This window comes from Aegilops tauschii, chromosome 3 (genome assembly GCF_002575655.3).
Source record: "Aegilops tauschii subsp. strangulata cultivar AL8/78 chromosome 3, Aet v6.0, whole genome shotgun sequence".
NCBI lineage: Eukaryota > Viridiplantae > Streptophyta > Magnoliopsida > Poales > Poaceae > Aegilops > Aegilops tauschii.
Genome location: NC_053037.3, coordinates 593306295 through 593328388, shown reverse-complemented (window position 1 = coordinate 593328388; position 22094 = coordinate 593306295).

The window sequence follows — 22094 nt, the reverse complement described above, 5'->3', positions numbered from 1 at the left end:
ACGTTGGGGTCCGCATGCAGCGATGACATGGCGGGGGAGGCACGCGCCGCGTGCCGACGAGGCAGAGTCGGGTTTGGTTGAATCGTATCAGGTGAGCTCTCTCCCAGTCGACCCTCTCAAGTGACGCCTCGTCCCACTGAGGTTCGCCGTAGTTGCAATTCATCGCCTGCATGGTTACTTGGAGCGTTCGAGCTCATATGTCTTCTTTGCATCAAACATGAGGTACTTATATAGGGTTAGGGTTATAAAACTAGGATATACTTCTCTTTTGCATTGGTTTGATTGGGCACCACATCGCAAGGGACGGAGCCGCCCCGCCACCACCTACACCACGTGACCTTTGGCCAGCGACGCCACCAATGACAGCGAGGGGTGGGAAGCCAGGGATGACAGTGAGAAGTGGTGGCGGCTAGGGTTACCTCCCAGGTTGCCCGCGGGAGCAAGTCGGGAGGGCTTCCTTTCTTCGCCGCCCCCTAGGTCGCAACTTTGGAGAAAGAAGATGCATGCAGTGAAGTATCGACAAGGCGGGAGTCGTCTCTTTCTTCTGCCAACCATGTTTATACGCTGTGTCTCGGTTGATACTACGTAGCCGGCAAAAGTAGTAAACTTGAGTAACGGATAATATCCATCTGACTGGCAGCACACACTGCACTCACTATGTACACACATTGTGACCCTTCAACTAAACACAAATTGCCATGTCCACGACAAGAATTATCAAATCGAGTAAGGTGGAGACGGGATTCGGGCGGCCACGGTGTCCAAAAATAAGAAATGCCTATGGTCAGTATGTGGAATATTCGCTCAGCCGGTTTCATTTAGGAGCATCGTTATCTATAGGGTTGTTTTCACAAAAGTGACAGATCTAGAATGTCCATATTAATCTTAAGGCTTGGCACATAATAAAATTATTAGTGTATTATATACTTTGTAGTACTCGCTCCCCCTCAAAAAAGCTTGTATTAGATTTGTCTAGATACGGATGTATCTAGATATTGATATATCTTTTAATAAAATGTAAGACTAACTTTCTGGGACAGAGGTAATATTATTATTTTTTGCAAGAAAACTTCCGTTCTATTCATCTTTAATCATGACAGTACAACGAACACCAGAAATAATAAAAATTAAATCCAGATTCGTAGACAACCTAGCGACGACTACAAGCACTGAAGCAAACCGGAGGCACGCCGCCGTCACTGCTCCTCCTTCGTCGGAGCTGGGCAAAACTTGTTTTAGTAGACAATCGGGAAGACATCGTGCTACGACCCCATAGAACCAGCACAGCAGAACAGCAACCGCCGCCGATGAAGCGTAGCGTAGATCGGAAGGATCCAACCTGAAAACACATGAACGTAGACGAACTACAACCAGATCCGAGCAAATCCACCAAGGACAGATCCGTCGGAGACACATCTCCACACGCCCAGCGACAATGCTAGATTCACCATCGGGTCGGAGGCTAGGTAGGGAGAACCTTATTCCATCTTCAGGGAGCCGCCGCCGTCTCGTCTTCTTGAGCAGAACACAAACCCAAACAAAACACGAATGAACAACTGAAAGCAGAGACCTCTCATCGGCAAGGGCGGAGGTCCACCGCGCCCTTGAATATATAAGGACGATGACAGTGGATAATAATTGTCTTACATATTTAGAAAGATAATAAAAAATGCCACATGCGGCAACGCCCGAAATACATAAGGGCAAAAGAAGAAGGAAAGACGCAGACAACGATCCGGCTCGCTGATCTCTACTTTCTTGATGCGTTGTTGCAGGCCGCGGAGACTGGTTCTCGCGGCGAGCGGCGATGAACTCTTTCATTTCCTCAATATCCTGCTTGAAAGCATCCACGGATTCCTCCACCAGCCTTTCGCGCTCGATGCGGAGCATGTCACATCTTCGTCCTTAAGTTTCTTGACGATGACGCCCGTCCTCTTCAACAAGGCAGTGGTCTCCTCGTGCTGCTTCGTCCTTCCGACGATCTTCGTGCTTAGCAGATCGCGCTCGGTGCGGAGCTTCGCCTTGTCCTCCCCTAGTCCCGGATGACACCGGTAGCATTTTCAAACGAGGCATTCATCTCGTCCTGCAGCTTCATCCAGCCGGAGAACCGATCCATCAGGTCATCGAGCATAGCGCGCACGCGCCTGTGAGTGTCCTCACCTACCCACGAGACATTTTCCCAGGCCGCTGCGGCGCGGGAGGACCTCTCTGCTGCATTCGCGGTGCGGCAGGACATCTCTGTTGTTTCCGCGGCGCGGCCGGACCAGTCAGCTGCATCGGCGGCGCGGCGGGACCTCTATGCTGCTACGACGGCGCGGCAGGACATGTCGACTGCTTTCGCGGCGCGGGACATCTCTCGTGCTTCCGCTTCCATGCTCGCCCCTCCCTGGTAGTAATCTCTCGACCCAAAACTCTTGCGGGCCATGGCAGACGCAAGGGAATGACGATGAAAGACTTGTTTGTTTTTGTGGATGAGGAGTTGAGGAGGAATGTGCAGTCATCTTGGAGTAGGTAGTATTTATAACCGAGTAGTAATATGCTCCTAAGTGAGAAACCGTTTAGGTTTTGATCGGTGTGAACAGGTTTGCAATTAAATATAGTGTGGTAGTAATTTGGAATGTTTCGGGAAGCAAGCTCAAAATTTATTGACGATTCTAGTTTCGTAGTGCGACACTATTTCCGGATGGCGTAACGTGGGCACGCGTTTTTGGCCGCGTACGTGGCGTTTGCACCTTAGGGTGCACCGCAATAGGCGATGTCAGGACACGTCTTGTTCCATCAACCGTGCGCGCTCGTTATTACCATCGTGCACGCTTGTTTTAATTAGAATGTGTGCCCATCTAGCACACACACCTTGATCTGTCTAATTGTTTCTGTTTGTTGTGGCTAATCACAAACAGTTCATTCGTGTGAAGTGTATGCCGTCAATCGCGGACACCTTGATGTGGCTGACCGTTTCTTTTGTGTTGCCTAATCGCATACAGTTCATCCGAGTGAACTGTATGCTGTCAATCCGACACACACCTTGATCTACCTGACCGTTTCTGTTGTGTTGCCTAATCACAAACAGTTTATCCGGATGAACGGTATGCCATAGATCACACACACCTTCATCTGGCTGCCCGTTTCTGTTGTTAAGGTCATTGCAAACAGCTCATTCGAGTGAACTGTATGCCACGCATCGAACACGCAACTATAATATAAAACGTGTCTGTTGTCTCCACCATCACAAATGTTTTGTATCTTTTTTGACGGTTTTATTACATCACCATTTATGATTAATGCATCGCACACAGTTTTGTCGAAGGGTCTCTGATTGTAGTGTCGCGTTAGCAACATCCTGCAATACTGATCTATCACATTGAGTATGTATCTAAAAAGCATAAAACTACACAAAACATACAAAAAATTATCACCTAATATTTTTTTTCACATTTTTCCTCTCTTCCATTCCATCTTCATCTATCAAACATCCATCTATCTATTCATCTAATTCTACAAAATACTAGACACAAAAAATTGTAAAACTAACTAATTTTTTACATTCGGGGCTCCCGAGCAGCAGCAGAGGAGTGTCGCCCTGGCTGAGGCCGGCGACGGTGAGCCAGAGCAGCCATCGAGCAGGGTCGGCAGAGCAGCAGGGCCGGCCGCGCGCAGGGCAGGGGCGAGGGCCGTCGGAGAGCCGCGGCCAGGGGCGGGGTCGAGGTGGCCGGGACGGGGTCGAGGGAGGTCAGGGCGGGGACGAGGAGGCCGGTGTGAGAGGTGGCTGATCGGCGGGGCGGCGGTGTGGCCGACCAGGGTGGCGGCGCCCCGAAGCTAGGGGCAGGGTCGAGGGAGGCTGGGGCGGGCTACGAGAGCGGCACAGACGGCAGGGGGTGGCGGCGGCGTAGGCGGATCCGGGCGAAGACGGCGACGACTCCTGGTGGCGGCGCGGATGGAGACGGCGGCGGCGCGGGGCAGTGCGGGGTCGAGGGTGGAGACGGCGCGAGTTGAGATCTAGATGGGGATGAATGAGTGGTGGGGGACAAACCGAAGTGGATACGGCCGATCTATGTTGACGGTAGGCCGTCGGCATAGATAGGCATGCCACGTGTCCATCTATGCCGACAGCAAAGCCGTCGGCATAGATACTCTCCATTTTTTTCAATATTTATTTTCCTTTTTTATTACGCATACATACATGATATACATGTGTATGAGTGTTAAAAAAAGTTACTACATTTTACCCATCTACATAGATACTTTTCGTGTTGGCCCACCGCAAGATTCCCTCCGTGTCGGCCCGACGTGGCCGTTTACCCCCTCCGTGCGACGGCGACAGCGACGTGTGTGAGAGGGATCACACTCCGGAGCCGCGTGACGGGTGCTTGCACCTGCCACCACACTTCTAGACGTGTAAGAGGGCCCATCGCAAGACCTGGCGGCATGGCTATCCCCCCAAGTCCTCCTCCTGTCTAACGCTGGCACAATTGACCGGTGGAGCTAGGCCTTTGACTTTCGCCGGACAGGGTTTGACCGATGGACCTTTTCACCTTGTTGTGATAGGCCAGCCCATAGGTACACCTCCGAACACGGTCCGAGCCGAACCCGCCGCAAGATTCCCTCCGTGTCTGCCCAACGTGGCCGTTTCCCCCCTCCGTAAGACGGCGGCAGCGACGTCCGTGAGGGGGCTCACACTCCGGAGCCGCGTGCGGGGTTCTTACACCTGCCACCACACTTCCAGACGTGTAAGAGGGGCCAGCGTAAGACCTGACGACATGCCTACCCCTCCCAAGTCCCCCGTCCCGTCTAACCCTCGCACAGTTGACCGGCGGATCTAGGCCTTTGACTTTCGTCGGACGGGGTTTGACTGATGGACCTTTTCACCTGCTTGTGACAGGCCAGGCCATAGATACACTCCCGATGGCTCGTGTCCGCGTCAGTTTTTCCCCGAAGAGGAAGGGATGATGCAACACAGCTACGGTAGGTATTTCCCTCAGTTATGAAACCAAGGTTATCGAACCAGTAGCAGAACCAAGCAACACTATGTAAACGGTACCTCCACACAAAGAACAAATACTTGCAACCCGACGTGTAAGAGGGGTTGTCAATCCCTCTCGGGTAAAAGATTGGTAAGTGATAGATTGATAGATGCAAATAAAATAACGACAAATAAAATTCAGCGAGGTATTTTTGGGTTTTTGGTAATATAGATCTCAAAATAAAAGATGCAAATTTAAAAAAAGGCAAATAGCAATATAGATCTGAAAATATATGATGAGGAAATAGACCCCGGGCCCGTAGATTTCACTAGTGGCTTCTCTCGAGAAAATAGCATACGGTGGGGAAACAAATTACTGTTGGGCAATTGATAGAACGTCAAATAATTATGACGATATGCAGGCAATGGTCATTATATAGGCATCACGTCCAAGATTAGTAGATCGACTCCTGCCTGCATCTACTACTATTACTCCACACATCGACCGCTATCCAGCATGCATCTAGTGTATTAAGTTCATGGATAAAGGGAGTATTGCATTAATAAGGATGACATGATGTAGACGAGATCTATTCATGTATGAATAGCCCCCATCTTGTTATCCTTAATAGCAACGATACATACATGTCTTGCTGCCCCTTCTGTCACTAGGAAAGAACACCGTACGATCGAACCCATCACAAAGCACCTCTTCCCTTGGCAAGAAAAATCAATCTAGTCGGCCTAACTAAACCAAAGATTCGAAGAAGAAATACAAGACTATAAGTAATCATGCATATAAGAGATCAAAGAAACTCAAATAACTTTCATGGATATAAAGATCTGATCATAAAATCAAAGTTCATCGGATCCCAACAAACACACCGTAAAAAGAGTTACATCAAATAGTTCTCCAAGAGACCATTGTATCAAGAATCAAAAAGAGAGAAGAAGCCATCTAGCTACTGCCTACGGACCCGTAGGCCTACAATGAACTACTCACGCATCATCGGAGAGGCACCAATTAGGATGATGAACCCCTCCGTGATGGTGCCTAGATTGGATCTGGTGGTTCTGAAACTTGCGGCGGCTGGAATTGTGTTTCGTCGACTCCCCTAGGGTTTTTGGATTTTTGGGGTATTTATAGAGGAAAGAGGCGGTGCGGGAGGCCACCGAGGTGGGCACAACTCACCATGGCGCGCCCGGGCCCCCAGGCACGCCCAGGTGGGTTGTGCCCCCCTCGGGGCACCCCTCTGGTACTTCTTTGGCCCAACTTGTTCCTTCTGGTCCATCAAAATTTCTCCAAAAAGTTTCGCTGCGTTTGGACTCCGTTTGGTACTGATATCTGCGAAGTGAAAAACAAGCAAAAAACAGCAACTCGCACTGGGCACTATGTCAATAGGTTAGTCCCAAAAAATGATATAAAGTTGCTATAAAATGATTGTAAAACATCCAAGAACCCTATAATATAACGGCATGGAACAATAAAAAATTATAGATACGTTGGAGACATATCAACCGCCGAACACGGTCTGGGCCCAACCCACCGCAAGATTCCCTCCGTGTCTGCCCGACGTGGCTGTTTCCCCCTCCGTGAGACGGCGGCAGCAACGTCCATGAGGGGGGTTACACTCCAGAGCCGCGTGCCGGGTGCTTGCACCTGCCACCACACTTCTAGACGTGTAAGAGGGCTCAGCGCAAGACCTGGCGGCATGGTTACCCCCCAAGTCCCCCGTCCCGTCTAACCCTGGCATAGTTGACCGGCGGAACTAGGCCTTTGACTTTTGCCGGACGGGGTTTGACTAGTGGACCTTTTCACCTGGTTGTGATAGGCCAGCCCATAGGTACACCCCCGAACACGGTCCAGGCCCAACACACCGCAAGATCCCCTCCATGTCTGCCCGACGTGGCCATTTCCCCCCTCTGTGAGACGGCGGCAGTGATGTCCGTGAGGGGGGTCACACTCCGGAGCCTGTGCCAGGTGTTTGCACGTGCCACCACACTTCCCGACGTGTAAGAGGGCCCAACGCAAGACCTGGCAGCATGGCTACCCCCCCCAAGTCCCCCATCCCATCTAACCCTGGCACAGTTGACCGGCAGATCTGGGCCTTTGACTTTCGCCGGACGGGGTTTCACCGATGGACCTTTCAACTGGTTGTGATAGGCCAGCCCATAGGTACAGCCCCGAACGCGGTCCAGGCCCAACCCACCGCAAGATTCAATCTGTGTCGGCCCGACGTAGCCGTGTCCCCCCTCCGTGAGACGGCGACAGCAACGTCCGTGAGGGGGGGTGACACTCCAGAGCCTCATTTCGGGTGCTTGCACCTACAACCACACTTCCAGACGTGTAAGAGGGCCCAGCGCAAGAACTGGCGGCATGGCTACCCCCCCGCCCCCCAAGTCTCTCGTCCCGTCTAACCCTGGCACAGTTGACCGGGGGATCTAGTGAAGGAAATATGCCCTAGAGGCAATAATAAAGTTGTTATTTATATTTCCTTATATCATGATAAATGTTTATTATTCATGCTAGAATTGTATTAACCGGAAACTTAGTACATGTGTGAATACATAGACAAACAAACTGTCACTAGTATGCCTCTACTTGACTAGCTCGTTAATCAAAGATGGTTAAGTTTCCTAGCCATAGACATGAGTTGTCATTTGATGAACGGGATCACATCATTAGAGAATGATGTGATTGACTTGACCCATTCCGTTAGCTTAGCACTTGATCGTTTAGTATGTTGCTATTGCTTTCTTCATGACTTATACATGTTCCTATGACTATGAGATTATGCAACTCCCGAATACCAGAGGAACACTTTGTGTGCTATCAAACGTCACAACGTAACTGGGTGATTATAAAGATGCTCTACAGGTGTCTCCGATGGTGTTTGTTGAGTTGGCATAGATCAAGATTAGGATTTGTCACTCCGATTGTCGGAGAGGTATCTCTGGGCCCTCTTGGTAATGCACATCATTATAAGCATTGCAAGCAATGTGACTAATGAGTTAGTCACGGGATGATGCATTACGGAACGAGTAAAGAGACTTGCCGGTAACGAGATTGAACTAGGTATTGAGATACCGACGATCGAATCTCGGGCAAGTAACATACAGAAGACAAAGGGAACAACGTATGTTGTTATGCGGTTTGACCGATAAAGATCTTCGTAGAATATGTGGGAGCCAATATGAGCATCCAGGTTCCGCTATTGGTTATTGACCGGAGACGTGTCTCGGTCATGTCTACATATTTCTCGAACCTGTAGGGTCCGCACGCTTAACGTATGATGACGATTGGTATTATGAGTTTATGTGTTTTGATGTACCGAAGGTTGTTCGGAGTCCCGGATATGATCATGAACATGACGAGGAGTCTCGAAATGGTCGAGACATAAAGATCGATATATTGGAAGCCTATGTTTGGACATCGGAATGGTTCCGGATGAGTTCGGGCATTTACCGGAGTACCGAGGGGTTACCGGAACCCCCCGGGGAGTGTATGGGCCTTATTGGGCCTTAGTGGGAGAGAGGAGGAGGCGCCCTAGGAGGGGGCGCCCCCCAAGCCCAATCCAAATTGGGAGGGGGCCCCCCCCTTTCCTTCCTCCCTCTCTCCTTCTTCCTTCCTCTCCTACTCCTACTTGGAAGGGGGGAATCCTACTCCCGGTGGGAGTAGGACTCCCCTTGGGGCGCGCCATGAGAGGGCCGGCCCTCCCCCTCCTCCACTCCTTTATATACGGGGGAGGGGGGCACCCCATAGACACACAAGTTGATAATTGTCTTAGCCGTGTGCGGTGCCCCCCTCCACATATTCCACCACGGTCATATCGTTGTAGTGCTTAGGCGAAGCCCTGCGTCGGTAACTTCATCAACACCGTCATCACGCCGTCGTGCTGACGAAGCTCTCCCCCGACACTCAGCTGGATCAAGAGTTCGTGGGACGTCACCGAGCTGAACGTGTGCAGATCGTGGAGGTGCCGTACTTTCGGTACTAAGATCGGTTGGATCGCAAAGACGTTCGACTACATCAACTGCGTCACTTGACGCTTCCACTTACGGTCTACGAGGGTACGTAGACAATACTCTCCCGCTCGTTGCTATGCATCACATAGATCTTACGTGTGCGTAGGAATTTTTTTGAAATTACTGCGTTTATTGTTGGATGAAGCGGCCCGGACCGACATTACGCGTACGCTTACGCGAGACTGGTTCTACCGACGTGCTTCACACACAGGTGGTTGGCGGGTGTCAGTTTCTCCAACTTTAGTTAAATTGAGTGTGGCTACGTCCGGTCCTTGTTGAAGGTTAAAACAACACATACTTGACGGAAAATCGTTGTGGTTTTGATGCGTAGGCCAGAACGATTCTTGCTCAGCCCGTAGCAGCCACGTAAAACTTGCAACAACAAAGTAGAGGACGTCTAACTTGTTTTTGCAGGGCATGTTGTGATGTGATATGGTCAAGACATGATGCTAAATTTTATTGTATGAGATGATCATGTTTTGTAACAGAGTTATCGGCAACTGGCAGGAGCCATATGGTTGTCGCTTTATTGTATGCAATGCAATCGCCCTGTAATTGCATTTTACTTTATCACTAAGCGGTAGCGATAGTCGTAGAAACAATAGTTGGTGAGACGACAACGATGCTACGATGGAGATCAAGGTGTCGCGCCGGTGACGATGGTGATCATGACGGTGCTTTGTAGATGAAGATCAAAGGCACAAGATGATGATGGCCATATCATATCACTTATATTGATTGCATGTGATGTTTATCCTTTATGCATCTTATTTTGCTTTGATTGACGGTAGCATTATAAGATGATCTCTCACTAAATTTCAAGGTACAAGTGTTCTCCCTGAGTATGCGCCGTTGCGAAAGTTCGTCGTGCCGAGACACCACGTGATGATCGGGTGTGATAAGCTCTACGTTCACATACAACCGGTGCAAGCCAGTTTTGCACACGCAGAATACTCGGGTTAAACCTGACGAGCCTAGCATATGCAGATATGGTCTCGGAACACTGAGACCGAAAGGTCGAGCTTGAATCATATAGTAGATATGATCAACATAATGATGTTCACCATTGAAAACTACTCCATCTCACGTGATGATCGGACATGGTGTAGTTGATTTGGATCACGTGATCACTTACATGATTAGAGGGATGTCTATCTAAGCGGGAGTTCTTAAGTAATATGATTAATTGAACTTTAATTTATCATGAACTTAGTACCTGATAGTATTTTGCGTGTTTATGTTGTTGTAGATAGATGGCCCGTGCTGTTGTTCCGTTGAATTTTAATGCGTTCCTAGAGAAAGCTAAGTTGAAAGATGATGGTAGCAACTACATAGACTGGGTCCGTAACTTGAGGATTATCCTCATTGCTGCACAGAAGAATTACGTCCTGGAAGCACCGCTAGGTGCAAGACCTGCTGCAGGAGCAACACCAGACGTTGTGAACGTCTGGCAAAGCAAAGCTGATGACTACTCGATAGTTCAGTGTGCCATGCTTTACGGCTTAGAACCGGGACTTCAATGACGTTTTGAACGTCATGGAGCATATGAGATGTGCCAGGAGTTGAAGTTAATATTTCAAGCAAACGCCCGAATTGAGAGATATGAAGTCTCCAATAAGTTCTATAGCTGCAAGATGGAGGAGAATAGTTCTGTCAGTGAACATATACTCAAAGTGTCTGGGTATAACAACCACTTGATTCAGCTAGGAGTTAATCTTCCTGATGATAGTGTCATTGACAGAATTCTTCAATCACTGCCACCAAGCTACAAGAGCTTCATGATGAACTATAATATGCAAGTGATGAACAAGACAATTCCCGAGCTCTTCACGATGCTAAAGGCTGCAGAGGTAGAAATCAAGAAGGAGCATCAAGTGTTGATGGTCAACAAGACCACCAGTTTCAAGAAAAAGGGTAAAGGGAAGAAGGGGAACTTCAAGAAGAACGGCAAGCAAGTTGCTGCTCAAGTGAAGAAGCCCAAATCTAGACCTAAGCCTGAGATTGAGTGCTTCTACTACAAAGGGACTGGTCACTTGAAGCGGAACTGCCCCAAGTATTTGGCGGATAAGAAGGATGGAAAGGTGAACAAAGGTATATGTGATATACATATTATTGATGTGTACCTTACTAGTGCTCGCAGTAGCACCTGGGTATTTGATACTGGTTCTGTTGGTAATATTTGCAACTCGAAACAGGAACTACAGATTAAGCAAAGATTGGCTAAGGACGAGGTGACGATGCGCGTGGGAAATGGTTCCAAAGTCGATGTGATCGCCTTCGGCACGCTACCTCTACATCTACCTTCGGGATTAGTTTTAGACCTGAATAATTGTTATTTGGTGCTAGCGTTGAGCATGAACATTATATCTGGATCTTGTTTGATGCGAGATAGTTATTCATTTAAATCTGAGAATAATGGTTGTTCTATTTAGATGAGTAATATCTTTTATGGTCATGCACCCTTGAAGAGTGGTCTATTTTTGTTGAATCTCGATAGTAGTGACACACATATTCATAATATTGAAGCCAAAAGATGCAGAGTTGATAATGATAGTGCAACTTATTTGTGGCACCGCCGTTTGGGTCATATTGGTGTAAAGCGCATGAAGAAACTCCATTCTGATGGACTTTTGGAATCACTTGATTATGAATCACTTGGTACTTGCGAACCATGCCTCATGGGCAAGATGACTAAAACTCCGTTCTCAGGAACAATGGAGCGAGCAACGGATTTGTTGGAAATCATACATACTGATGTATGTGGTCCGATGAATATTGAGGCTCGCGGTGGGTATCGTTATTTTCTCACCTTCACAGATGATTTGAGCAGATATGGGTATATCTACTTGATGAAACATAAGTCTGAAACATTTGAAAAGTTCAAAGAATTTCAGAGTGAAGTGGAAATAATCGTAACAAGAAAATAAAGTTTCTACGATCTGATCGTGGAGGAGAATATTTGAGTTACGAGTTTGGTCTTCATTTGAAACAATGCAGAATAGTTTCACAACTCACGCCACCCGGAACACCACAGCGTAATGGTGTGTCCAAACGTCGTAACCACACTTTATTAGATATGGTGCGATCTATGATGTCTCTTACTGATTTACCGCTATAGTTTTGGGGTTATGCTTTAGAGACGACTGCATTCACGTTAAATAGGGCACCATCTAAATCCGTTGAGATGACACCTTATGAACTGTGGTTTGGCAAGAAACCCAAGTTGTCATTTCTTAAAGTTTGGGACTTCGATGCTTATGTGAAAAAGCTTCAACCTAATAAGCTCGAACCCAAATCGGAGAAATGTGTCTTCATAGGATACCCAAAGGAGACGGTTGGGTACACCTTCTATCATAGATTCGAAGGCAAGACATTCCTTGCTAAGAATGGATCCTTTCTAGAGAAGGAGTTTCTCTCGAAAGAAGTGAGTGGGAGGAAAGTAGAACTTGATGAGGTAACTATACCTGCTCCCTTATTGGAAAGTAGTTCATCACAGAAATCAATTCCTGTGATCCCTACACCAATTAGTGAGGAAGTTAATGATAATGATCATGAAACTTCAGATCAAGTTACTACCGAACCTCATAGGTCAACCAGAGTAAGATCCGCACCAGAGTGGTACGGTAATCCTGTTCTGGAGGTCATGTTACTTGACCATGACGAACCTACGAACTATGAGGAAGCGATGATGAGCCCAGATTCCGCGAAATGGCTTGAGGCCATGAAATCTGAGATGGGATCCATGTATGAGAACAAAGTGTGGACTTTGGTTGACTTGCCGGATGATCGGCAAGACATCGAGAATAAATGGATCTTCAAGAAGAAGACTGACGCTAACGATAATGTTACTGTCTACAAAGCTCGACTTGTTGCGAAAGGTTTTCGACAAGTTCAAGGAGTTGACAACGATGAGACCTTCTCTCCCATAGCGATGCTTAAGTCTGTCCGAATCATGTTAGCAATTGCTGCATTTTATGATTATGAAATTTGGCAAATGGATGTAAAGACTGCATTCCTGAATGGATTTCTGGAAGAAGAGTTGTATATGATGCAACCCGAAGGTTTTATCGATCCAAAGGATGCTAACAAAGTGTGCAAGCTCCAGCGATCCATTTATGGACTAGTGCTAGCATCTCGGAGTTGGAATAAACGCTTTGATAGTGTGATCAAAGCATATCGTTTTATACAGACTTTTGGAGAAGCCTGTATTTATAAGAAAGTGAGTGGGAGCTCTGTAGCATTTCTAATATTATATGTGGATGACATATTGCTGATTGGAAATGATATAGAATTTCTGGATAGCATAAAAGGATACTTGAACAAGAGTTTTCAATGAAAGATCTCGGTGAAGCTGCTTATATATTGGGCATCAAGATCTATAGAGATAGATCGAGTCGCTTAATTGGAATATCACAAAGCACATACCTTGATAAAGTTTTGAAGAAGTTCAAAATGGATCAAGCAAAGAAAGGGTTCTTGCCTGTGTTACAAGGTGTGAAATTGAGTCAGACTCAATGCCCGACCACTGCAGAAGATAGAGAGAAAATAAAAGTTGTTCCCTATGCTTCAGCCATAGGCTCTATCATGTATGCAATGCTGTGTACCAGACCTGATGTGTGCCTTGCTATTAGTTTGCAGGGAGGTACCAAAGTAATCCAGGAGTGGATCACTGGACAGCGGTCAAGAACATCCTGAAATACCTGAAAAGGACTAAGGATATGTTTCTCGTTTATGGAGGTGACAAAGAGCTCGTCGTAAATGGTTACGTCGATGTGATACGTCTCCAAGGTATCTATAATTTTTGATTGTTCCATGCTATATTATATTCTGTTTTGGACATTATTGGGCTTTATTATACACTTTTATATTATTTTTGGGACTAACCTATTAACCGGAGGCCCAGCCCAGAATTGCTGTGTTTTTGCCTATTTCAGAGTTTCACAGAAAAAGAATATCAAACGGAGTCCAAACGGAATGAAAACTTCGGGAACGTGATTTTCGGAACGAACGTGATCCAGAGGACTTGGACCCTACGTCAAGACATCAACCAGGAGGGCACGAGGTAGGGGGGCGCGCCTAACCCCCTGGGCGCGCCCTCCACCCTCGTGGGCCCCCTGTCTCTCCACCGACGTACTCCTTCCTCCTATATATACCTACGTACCCCCAAACTACCAGATACGGAGCCAAAAACCTAATTCCGCCGCCACAACCTTCTGTACCCATGAGATCCCATCTTGGGGCCTGTTCCGGAGCTCCGCCGGAGGGGGCATCGATCACGGAGGGCTTCTACATCAACACCATAGCCTCTCCGATGATGTGTGAGTAGTTTACCTCAGACCTTCGGGTCCATAGTTATTAGCTAGATGGCTTCTTCTCTCTTTTTGATCTCAATACAATGTTCTCCCCGTCTCTCGTGGAGATCTATTCGATGTAATCTTCTTTTGCGGTGTGTTTGTTGAGACCGATGAATTGTGGGTTTATGATCAAGTTTATCTATGAACAATATCTGAATCTTCTCTGAATTCTTTTATGTATGATTGGTTATCTTTGCAAGTCTCTTCGAATTATCAGTTTGGTTTGGCCTACTAGCTTGATCTTTCTTGCAATGGGAGAAGTGCTTAGCTTTGGGTTCAATCTTGTGGTGTCCTTTCCTAGTGACAGTAGGGGCAGCAAGGCACGTATTGTATTGTTGCCATTGAGGATAACAAGATGGGGTTTATATCATATTGCATGAGTTTATCCCTCTACATCATGTCATCTTTCTTAAAGCGTTACTCTATTCTTATGAACTTAATACTCTAGATGCATAGCGGTCGATGTGTGGAGTAATAGTAGTAGATGCGGGCAGGAGTCGGTCTACTTGTCTCGGACGTGATGCCTGTATACATGATCATACCTAGATATTCTCATAACTATGCTCAATTCTGTCAATTGCTCAACAGTAATTTGTTCACCCACCGTAATACTTATGCTCTTGAGAGAAGCCACTAGTGAAACCTATGGCCCCCGGGTCTATTTTCCATCATATTAATCTTCCAACACTTAGTTATTTTTATTGCTTCCTATTTTACTTTGCATCTTTATCATAAAAATACCAAAAATATTATCTTATCATATCTATCAGATCTCACTCTCGTAAGTGACCGTGTAGGGATTGACAACCCCTTATCGCGTTGGTTGCGAGGATTTATTTGTTTGTGTAGGTGCGAGGGACTCGCGCGTGGCCTCCTACTGGATTGATACCTTGGTTCTCAAAAACTGAGGGAAATACTTACGCTGCTTTACTGCATCACCCTTTCCTCTTCAAGGGAAAACCAACGCAGTGCTCAAGAGGTAGCAAGAAGGATTTCTAGCGCCGTTGCCTGGGAGTCTATGCAAAAGTCAACATACCAAGTACCCATCACAAACCCTTATCTCCCGCATTACATTATTTGCCATTTGCCTCTCGTTTTCCTCTCCCCCACTTCACCCTTGCCGTTTTATTCGCCCTCTCTTTTCAGTTCGCCTTTTTCGCTCGCTTCTTGTTTGCTCGTGTGTTGGATTGCTTGTTTGTCACGATGGCTCAAGATAATAGTAAATTGTGTGACTTCACCAATACCAACAACAATGATTTTCTTAGCACTCCTATTGCTCCTCTTACCGATACTGAATGTTGTGAAATCAATGCTGCTTTGTTGAATCTTGTCATGAAAGATCAATTTGCCGGCCTTCCTAGTGAAGATCCCGCTACCCATCTAAATAGCTTCGTTGATTTGTGTGATATGCAAAAGAAGAAAGATGTGGACAATGATATTGTTAAATTGAAGCTATTTCCTTTTTCGCTTAGAGATCGTGCTAAAGCTTGGTTTTCATCTTTGCCTAAAAATAGTATTGATTCTTGGAATAAGTGCAAAGATGCTTTTATCTCTAAATATTTTCCTCCCACTAAGATCATCTCTCTTAGAAACGATATTATGAATTTTAAGCAACTTGATCATGAACATGTTGCACAAGCTTGGGAGAGGATGAAATTAATGATACATAATTGCCCTACGCATGGTTTGAATTTGTGGATGATTATACAAATTTTTTATGCCGGATTGAATTTTGCTTCTAGAAATCATTTTGATTCGGCCGCGGGAGGCACTTTTATGGAAATCACTTTAGGAGAAGCTACTAAACTACTAGATAATATTATGGTTAATTATTCTCAATGGCACACTCAAAGATCTACTAATAAAAAAGTGCATGCGATAGAAGAAATTAATGTTTTGAGTGGAAAGATGGATGAACTTATGAAATTATTTGCTACTAAGAGTGTTTCTTCTGATCCTAATGATATGCCTTTGTCTACTTTGATTTAGAATAATAATGAACCTATGGATGTGAATTTTGTTGGTAGGAATAATTTTGGTAACAACGCGTATAGAGGAAACTTTAATCCTAGGCCTTATCCTAGTAATTCCTCTAATAATTATGGTAATTCCTACAACAATTATTATGGAAATTTTAATAAGATGCCCTCTGAATTTGAGACTAGTGTTAAGGAATTTATGAATTCGCAAAAGAATTTCAATGCTTTGCTTGAAGAAAAATTGCTTAAAGTGGATGAATTGGCTAGGAACGTTGATAGGATTTCTCTTGATGTTGATTCTTTGAAACTTAGATCTATTCCACCTAAGCATGATATCAATGAGTCTGTCAAAGCCATGAGAATTTCCATTGATGAGTGCAAAGAAAGAACCGCTAGGATGCGTGCTAAGAAAGATTGCTTTGTGAAAGCGTGTTCTTCAAATTTGTATGAAAATAAAGATGAAGATCTAAAAGTTATTGATGTGTCCCCTATTAAATCTTTGTTTTGCAATATGAATCTTGATCATGATGGGACTGAATATGATCCACCTTTACCTATAAGGCGTTCCAAAAATTCGGAGTTTTTAGATCTTGATGCTAAAATTGATAAAAGTGGGAATGAAGAGGTCAAAATTCTAGATATTAATGAACCCACTATTTTGGATTTCAAGGAATTTAATTATGATAATTGCTCTTTGATAGATTGTATTTCCTTGTTGCAATCCGTGCTAAATTCTCCACATGCTTATAGTCAACATAAAGCTTTTACTAAACATATCGTTGATGCTTTGATGCAATCTTATGAAGAAAAACTTGAGTTGGAAGTTTCTATCCCTAGAAAACTTTATGATGAATGAGAACCTACTATTAAAATTAAAATTAAAGATCATGAATGCTATGCTTTGTGTGATTTGGGTGCTAGTGTTTCCACGATTCCAAAAACTTTATGTGATTTATTAGGTTTCCGTGAATTTGATGATTGCTCTTTAAACTTGCACCTTGCGGATTCCACTATTAAGAAACCTATGGGAAGAATTAATAATGTTCTTATTGTTGCAAATAGGAACTATGTGCCCGTAGACTTTATTGTTCTTGACATAGATTGCAATCCTTCATGTCCTATTATTCTTGGTAGACCTTTCCTTAGAACGATTGATGCAATTATTGATATGAAGAAAGGGAATATTAGATTCCAATTTCTGTTAAGGAAAGGCATGGAACACTTCCCTAGAAAGAAAATAAAATTACCTTATGAATCTATTATGAGAGCCACTTATGGATTGCCTACCAAAGATGGCAATACCTAGATATATCCTTGCTTTTAAGCCTAGCTAGGGGCGTTAAACGATAGGGCTTGTTGGGAGGCAACCCAATTTCATTTTTAGTTTTTTTTTGCTTTTTGCTTCTGTTTAGGAATAAATATTTGATCTAGCCTCTTGTTAGATGTGTTTTTATGTTTTAATTAGTGTTTGTGCCAAGTTTAACCTATAGGATCTTCTTGGATGATAGTTATTTGATCTTGCTGTAAATTCCAGAAACTTTCTGTTCACGAAAATAATTGTTAAAAATCACCAGAACGTGATAAAATATTTATTCCAATTGCTGCTGATCAATAAATAAATTGTCTAGGTCTTCCTATTTTTGCTGAATTTTTGGAGTTCCAGAAGTTTGCGTTAGTTACAGATTACTACAGACGGTTCTGTTTTTGACAGATTCTGTTTTTCGTGTGTTGTTTGCTTATTTTGATGAATCTATGGCTAGTAAAATAGTTTATAAACCATAGAGAAGTTGGAATACAGTAGGTTTAATACCAATATAAATAAAGAATGAGTTCATTACAGTACCTTGAAGTGGTCTTTTGTTTTCTTTCGCTAACGCAGCTTACGAGATTTTCTGTTAAGTTTTGTGTTGTGAAGTTTTCAAGTTTTGGGTGAAAGATTTGATGGATTATGGAACAAGGAGGGGCAAGAGCCCAAGCTTGGGGATTCCCATGGCACCCCAAGATAATCTAAGGACACCTAAAATCCAAAGCTTGGGGATGCCCCGGAAGGCATCCCCTCTTTCGTCTACTTCCATCGGTAACTTTACTTGGAGCTATATTTTTATTCACCACATGATATGTGTTTTGCTTGGAGCGTCTTGTATTATTTGAGTCTTTATTTTTTAGTTTACCAAAATCATCCTTGCTGTACACACCTTTTTAGAGAGACACACATGATTCGGAATTTCTTAGAATACTCTATGTGCTTCACTTATATCTTTTGAGTTATATAGTTTTTGCTCTTGTGCCTCACTTATATCTTTTAGAGCACGGTGGTGATTTTGTTTTATAGAAACTATTTTTCTCTCATGCTTCACTTATATTATTTTGAGAGTCCTACAAAACAGCATGGTAATTTGCTTTAATTATGATAGGCATTCAAGATTAGTAATTTTTTTTCTTATGAGTATGTTGAATACTATAAGAAGTTAGATGCTTGATAATTGTTTTGAGATATGGAGATGATGATATTAGAGTCATGCTAGTTGAGTAGTTGTGAATTTGAGAAATACTTGTGTTAAAGTTTGTGATTCCCGTAGCATGCACGTATGGTGAACCGTTATGTGATGAAGTCGGAGCATGATTTATTTATTGATTGTCTTCCTTATGAGTGGCGGTCGGGGACGAGCGATGGTCTTTTCCTACCAATCTATCCCCCTAGGAGCATGCGCGTAATACCTTGCTTTGATAACTTGTAGATTTTTGCAATAAGTATATGAGTTCTTTATGACTAATGTTGAGTCCATGGATTATACGCACTTTTCCTCCTTCCACCGTTGCTAGCCTCTCTAATACCGCACACTTTTCGCCGGTATCATACACCCACCATATACCTTCCTCAAAACAGCCACCATACCTACCTATCATGGCATTTCCATAGCCATTCCGAGATATATTGCCATGCAACTTACCACCGTTCCGTTTACTATGACACGCTCCATCATTGTCATATTGCTTTGCATGATCATGTAGTTGACATCGTATTTGTGGCAAAGCCACCATTCATAATTCTTTCATACATGTCACTCTTGATTCATTGCATATCCCGGTACACCGCCGGAGGCATTCACATAGAGTCATATTTTGTTCTAAGTATTGAGTTGTAATTCATGAGTTGTAAGTAAATAAAAGTGTGATGATCATCATTATTAGAGCATTGTCCCAAGTGAGGAAAGGATGATGGAGACTATGATTCCCCCACAAGTCGGGATGAGACTCCGGACGAAAAAAAGAGGCCATTAAAAAAAGAGAGAAGAAAAAGCCCAAATAAAAAAAATGAGAGAAAAAGAGAGAAGGGGCAATGTTACTATCCTTTTACCACACTTGTGCTTCAAAGTAGCACCATGATCTTCCTGATAGAAAGTCTCCTATGATATCACTTTCATATACTAGTGGGAAAATTTTCATTATAGAACTTGGCTTGTATATTCCAATGATGGGCTTCCTCAAAATGCCCTAGGTCTTCGTGAGCAAGCGAGTTGGATGCACACCCACTTAGTTTCTTTTGTTGAGCTTTCATATACTTATAGCTCTAGTGCATCCATTGCATGAAATCCCTACTCACTCACATTGATATCTATTAATGGGCATCTCCATAGCCCGTTGATACGCCTAGTTGATGTGAGACTATCTTCTCCCTTTTTTGTCTTCTCCACAACCACCATTCTATTCCACATATAGTGCTATGTCCATGGCTCACGCTCATGTATTGCGTGAAGATTGAAAAAGTTTGAGAATACTAAAAGTATGAAACAATTGCTTGGCTTGTCATCGGGGTTGTGCATGATTTAAATATTTTGTGTGGTGAAGATAGAGCATAGCCAGACTATATGATTTTGTAGGGATAACTTTCTTTGGCCATATTATTTTGAGAAGACATGATTGCTTAGTTAGTATGCTTGAAGTATTATTATTTTTATGTCAATATTGAACTTTTATCTTGAATCTTTCGGATCTGAATATTCATACCACAATTAAGAGAATTACATTGAAATTACGCCAAGTAGCATTCCACATCAAAAATTCTGTTTTTATCATTTACCTACTCGAGGACGAGTAGGAATTAAGCTCGGGGATGCTTGATACGTCTCCAACGTATCTATAATTTTTTATTGTTCCATGCTATATTATATTCTGTTTTGGACATTATTGGGCTTTATTATACACTTTTATATTATTTTTGGGACTAACCTATTAACCGGAGGCCCAACCCAGAATTGCTGTTTTTTTGCCTATTTCAGAGTTTCGCAAAAAAAGAATATCAAACGGAGTCCAAACGGAATGAAACCTTCGGGAACGTGATTTTCGGAACGAACGTGATCCAGAGGACTTGGACCCTACGTCAAGACATCAACCAGGAGGGCACGAGGTATAGGGCGCGCCTACCCCCTGGGCGCGCCCTCCACCCTCGTGGGCCCCCTGTTGCTCCACCGACGTACTTCTTCCTCCTATATATACCTACGTACCCCCAAACTACCAGATACGGAGCCAAAAACCTAATTCCACCGCCGCAACCTTCTGTACCCGTGAGATCCCATCTTGGGGCCTGTTCCGAAGCTCCGCCGGAGGGGGCATCGATCACGGAGGGCTTCTACATCAACACCATAGCCTCTCCGATGATGTGTGAGTAGTTTACCTCAGACCTTTGGGTCCATAGTTATTAGCTAGATGGCTTCTTCTCTCTTTTTGGATCTCAATACAATGTTCTCCCCCTCTCTCGTGGAGATCTATTCGATGTAATCTTCTTTTGCGGTGTGTTTGTTGAGACCGATGAATTGTGGGTTTATGATCAAGTTTATCTATGAACAATATTTGAATCTTCTCTGAATTCTTTTATGTATGATTGGTTATCTTTGCAAGTCTCTTCGAATTATCAGTTTGGTTTGGCCTACTAGATTGACCTTTCCTGCAATGGGAGAAGTGCTTAGCTTTGGGTTCAATCTTGCGGTGTCCTTTCCCAGTGATAGTAGGGGCAGCAAGGCACGTATTGTATTATTGCCATCGAGGATAACAAGATGGGGTTTATATCATATTGCATGAGTTTATCCCTCTACATCATGTCATCTTTCTTAAAGCGTTACTCTGTTCTTATGAACTTAATACTCTAGATGCATGCTGGATAGCGGTCGATGTGTGGAGTAATAGTAGTAGATGCAGGCAGGAGTCGGTCTACTTGTCTCGGACGTGATGCCTATATACATGATCATACCTAGATATTCTCATAACTATGCTCAATTCTGTCAATTGCTCAACAGTAATTTGTTCACCCATCATAATACTTATGCTCTTGAGAGAAGCCACTAGTGAAACCTATGGCCCCCGGGTCTATTTTCCATCATATTAATCTTCCAACACTTAGTTATTTTTATTGTTTCCTATTTTACTTTGCATCTTTATCATAAAAATACCAAATATATTATCTTATCATATCTATCAGATCTCACTCTCGTAAGTGACCGTGTAGGGATTGACAACCCCTTATCGCGTTGGTTGCGAGGATTTTATTTGTTTGTGTAGGTGCGAGGGACTCGTGCGTGGTCTCCTACTGGATTGATACCTTGGTTCTCAAAAACTGAGGGAAATACTTACGCTGCTTTGCTGCATCACCCTTTCCTCTTCAAGGGAAAACCAACGCAGTGCTCAAGAGGTAGCACGATGCAAGCTTTGACACTAATCCAGATGACTCTAAGTCGCAAACTGGATACGTATTTATATTGAACGGTGGAGCTGTCAGTT